Here is a 5,372-nt window from a genome sequence, read left to right as displayed (position 1 = left end):
TATTGAAAAGAATAAAAAACCTTTTGAGGGGTCAGGAGATGGCTCAGCAGATAAAAGTTCTTGCTACACAGTGATGAGTTCAAATCCCAAAACCCACATAAAGCCAGACATGTAGTATGAATGTATGTAATCCAAGTGTTCCCATGGAAAGACAGAAGACCTAGACAGGATACTGCCCAGAACCTCACAGACTAGCTAGCCAACAACAACCAAAAAAACACAAATGAGGTACTTTAAGGTACAAGGAACAACAACCAACATTTCCCTGTGAATGTGTTTGGCATGTACACACACACACACACACACACACACACACACACACACACACAAATGTATACATATACAAACTTTCACAATTTGATATAAAGAGTTGGAGCAAGAATAAGAAAACAATAGCTAATATTTTATTTGTAGCAGCAGTGTTTGCCATTTATAGGGGTATACTGTCAACATGTATGAGAAAAATACACACATTATTTTTGACATGGCAAATTTTAGAATTTTTATTTTAAAAAAACACTATTACGTTTCTCTAGTCTAGGTGCTCTTCTTCTTCTTCTTCTAGAAGATTATCCTATTTTTTCTCTTCTCAAGTCCCTAATTTCCCACAGCTTTACTCTTGGGGGATAGTCTTGTTTCAGTTTTCACTGAGAAAATACAGAAGAGCAAAAGCAAATTTCTCCAGCTTCTCCTACCTCATACCACTGAGACTTACATCTGAATTCACATCCTTCCCATATGTCAGCTGAAAACCCCCAGTCTCCAGTTTCTTTCTTATCCTATCTACTTGTGCACAGAAGAATTCTGTCTGCCAACTCTGATCTAGGGACTTACACCATTCATTTCATTTCCTACATAATTCTGCTTTTACTACTTGGCTCTAAATTGCACACAAGAATCCTTTTCTCTTAGCCTCTCAGTCTCCTTTGCTATATATATAGTAAATGTTTTATCACCTTATAGTAAAGGTTCTCAAAAAACTACTATAACTTGCTGTCTTCATTTCTTTCCTTACCTTCTCTCACTAAGACTTGGCTCATGACAGATCCACTGAAAACTTTCCTTGGCCACATGTCACAATAACCTCCACATAGCCAATTCAAAGTCAGTTCTCATCCTGGCCCTACCCGAACCATGCTTGGTTGCTTGTGGGGTTTTTATTATTTTATCTGTATGGGTATTTTGGCTTCCTGTGTCTCTGTGCATCATTTGCATGCAAAGGTCAGAAGAGGGTCAGGTTGCCTTTGACTGGAGTTACAGATGGCAGTGAGTACCATGTGGGAGTGAGGAACTGAATCCATCTCCTTTGGAAGAACAGCCAGTGCTCTGAACTGCTGAGTATCTCTCCAGGCCTAGGTTGTGGGTTTTTTATTGTAATATTATAAATGAAATTATTCAAATATACTGAAAACTCAAAGGACTGTAATGTTGAACCCACTTATCACCTCAACAATAGAATAACTATTTTCTGCACTCACTTTATAAGCCCATGTTATTTTTTCCATGCCCTTCTATCAAGAGCATAAACCTCAGAGTCTTTTTATTTTAAATTCTATTTGCTAAAGCTATCTCCACTGGTATTGCTGAATGAGCAGAGAGAAAAGTAGACAAAAGAAGGTCAACCTAAACTGTTAAGTGGAAGGAATGAGAGAAAGAGTTAAGGAGCCTCTTACTCTCCTGTTTAACTCAAAGCAACCATAATAGTGTTCTAGTTTTTAATTCTGGGCACAAGTAAGGAATATAAGCTCAGAGACAAAATCCCAGAGAGTTGGTAATAGATCGTATGCTAAAAGCTAAACACTAGATTACATGTGATTTATTTAGAAAAAAACACAAAGTAGGGAAGGAGTGGGGAACTTAGAAGTAGATCTGGGGACAGTTATTGAAGCTGGGGTGAATATAATACAAATACATTGTATAGATATATGAAATTTTCAAATAATTCATTAAGATATTATAATTTATAAAGAATGGGGATTTAGCTGAGTGGTGGTGGCCCACACCTTTTAATCTCAGCACTCAGGTGTCAGAGGCAGGTGATTTCTGAGTTCAAGGCTAGCCTGATCTACAGAGTAAGTTCTGGGACAGCCAAGGCTACGTTGAGAAACCTTGCTTTAGGAGGAAAAACAAAAGTATGTGGATTGATAAAATTCAGTCCAGATTTGTTCCACAATTTCTCTTTTAGTAGCACAGAAATTGAGAAAATAAACGCATCTTCATTCATGAATCACAATTCTGTTTGCTAAATACATTGCTAGCATGCTCATGCTGAGTTGAGAATTCAAATTCCTTGCACTGTAGGGGAGAGGACCTTTGACTTGAAGCAGAAGACAAATGACATTAAAAAGAAATGCCCCATGGGAATTTAATTTGTATTTGCTTATATAATTCTGCAAAAATCTATTTTCAGTTCTTCTCTAATTAGTTAAAACTGTTTTTCTAATTTCATTAGCTGTGTCTGATTTCTTTTCTATCCCCCTATGGGAACAGCAAAGTAATGAATGAATATGTTACAGACAGGCAGATTTAAAATTATAATAACTTTTATTTTCATTTAAGCAGCAATTCTACATAGAAGAGTTCTTACTTAAGAAGCATGAATACAGCTAACCACCTCATTTTCCTGACAAAAGAAATATATTTTCTGCAGTACACACACACATATATATACATAATATATATGTGTACATGTGTATATATATATATGTATATATATATGTGTGTGTGTATATGTATGTATGTATGTGTGTGTGTGTATATATATATATATATATATATATATATATATATATATATATATATTAGGATATTACTTATTGCCACTGAACAATGATCCTGATAATACTAACTACTATATTTTGTACTCAAATATTTCTGCTCACTAATATTCAAAAATATGGAATGGGCAATTGTTGTGGTTCTTGATGTCTTTTTTAACATGTATCAAAAGCTAAAGAAAGATAGCTTAATAAGTAGCATGCTTTTCCCACAAGCATGAGGACCATAGTATGATTTCCAGTGCCTAATAAAACCCTAGGCCTAGAATCACACTTGTAATTCTCCTGCTGGGGATGTGGACATGGGAAGATCCCTATTGCTCAATGGTTAGCCATCCTCCCTCAATCACTGAATCCCAGTCCAATGAGAAACTCTCTCAGAAACCAAGATAGTCAGCTTCTGAAGAACAATACTGTAGGTTATCTTCTAGCTTCCACACTCATGTGAAGACATGTGCAATATGCACATGCATACACAAATAATCAAAATAAAATATAATTTATTACAACAGAAAATATAGTTCATCACATGTAATTAATATTTTCTTAGACACATGTGCATATACACATATACGAATGTAAATACAAATACTCTGACTTATATAAGATACTTGGTTCAAAAATGTTAAAAGCCACTCTTACCACAAATTGACCTTTGCCTACCTCTCAACGTGAAATGTCACACCACGAAGCAAACATGCCCATCTAGTTGAAATTTTCATAGTTGAAAGAACTGAGAAGCCATGGTGGATCTCTATCAGAAACAGCTGTGAACTTTTGCGGGCATTTGGTCAGACCTTTTGTTTAATCAAGTTTGTGGGCATGCTTGTTTCAGTGAAGGTGTAATATCAAGTTGAACAGTTTTAGAAGAAGTGCACCGTGAAGACCAGCAGAAGCAAGAAGAATGGACTGAACAGAAGCTATACAGGAGCAGTATACTCCAGCACTCAAAAATTTCTTGAGGAAGCACATTTATTTCTTATTCTAGAACTTCCTAGGGGAAAAAAAAGAACATGGTGCAGCAAGCTGGCATTAAAACCAACCAAAGTACCATGTAAGGATGTTGCTCATGGAGACACTTTGGGATCACCTTAAAATAAATAAGTATAAATGAGAAAGAGAGCAAAAGAAACCTTGATACTGAAAAAAAAATTGCAAGGTATTTATTCCTAGATTCTCTGTTCATGTAGGTGACCTAGATAGGCACTGATTAAACTTGCACAAACATGCATTTTTATGTACTTAGCACTATAAACAACAAGTTAAGGATAAGATTAATAAAAAAGCAATCTCTAAATTGTAAACAGATTGGAGCTGGAATGTTGGCTACATGATTAAGAGCACTTGATCTACAAAGAGCCTAGGTTTGGCACCCACATGATGCCTCATAATCATGTCTAATTCCAGCTCCAGGGAATCTAATACACCATTCTGACTTCCACAGACACTAGCCACATGCCTGGTGCACATACAACATGTAGGCAAAAACTTAACGCATAAAAACAGAATAAATAAATCTAGAACTTAAATTTAATGAATAAATTGCAATAAAAATCTTTTTTTCTTTTTAGACTGGAGTTATTTTATTTTAAATTCATTTTTATTTATTATATTTTTTTCATTTCTTACTTTCTATTGGATATTTTAATTCTTTACATTTCAAATGTTATCCCCTTTCCTGGTTTCTTCTCTAGAAACCCCTTATCCCATCCTTCCTCCCCCTTCTTCTATGAGGGTGCACACACACACACCCATTCACCCACTCCCACCTCCCCACCCTGGCATTCCCCTTCATGGGAGCATTGAGCAGACACAGGACCAAGGTATTCTCCTCCCACTGAGGCCCAACAAGGCCATCCTCTGCTACATATGCAGCTGGAGTATACATAGGTCCCTCCATGTATACTCTTTGGTTGGTGGTTTAGTCCCTGGGAGATCTGGAGAGTCTGATTGGTAGATACTGTTGTTCTTCCTACGGGGTTGCAACTCCTTCAGCTCCTTAAATCCTTTCTCTAACTCCCCTATTGGGAAACCAGTGCTTAGTCCAACGGTTGGCTGTGAGTATCCACCTCTGTATTTGTCAGGCTATGGCAGAGCCTCTCAGGAGACAGCTATATCAGGCTCCTGTAAACAAGCACTTCTTGGCATCCACAATAGAGTCTGGATTTGGTATCTGTATATGGGATAGATAACCAGGTGGGACAGTCTCTGGATGGCCTTTCCTTCAGTCTCTGCTCCACTCTTTGCCCTTGTATTTCCTCCCTTGAGCATTTTGTTCCCCCTTCTAAGAAGGACCTCCTTCTAAGCATCCACACTTTGGTCTTCCCTCTTCTTGAGCTTCATGTGGTCTGTAAATTGTATCTTGGGTATTCTGAGCTATTGGGCTAATATCCACTTATTAATGAGTGCATACCATGTGTATTCTTTTGTGACTGGGTTATCTCACTCAGGATGATATTTTCTAATTCCATCCATTGGCCTAAGAATTTCATGAATTCATTGTTTTTAATAGCTGAGTAATACTCCATTGTGTAAACGTACCACATTTTTTGTATCCATTCCTCTGTTGAAGGACATCTGGGTTCTTTCCAGCTT

Source organism: Grammomys surdaster, unplaced genomic scaffold (assembly GCF_004785775.1).
Source record: "Grammomys surdaster isolate TR1022 unplaced genomic scaffold, NIH_TR_1.0 125982, whole genome shotgun sequence".
NCBI classification, from domain to species: domain Eukaryota; kingdom Metazoa; phylum Chordata; class Mammalia; order Rodentia; family Muridae; genus Grammomys; species Grammomys surdaster.
This window is presented reverse-complemented; position numbering follows the sequence as displayed.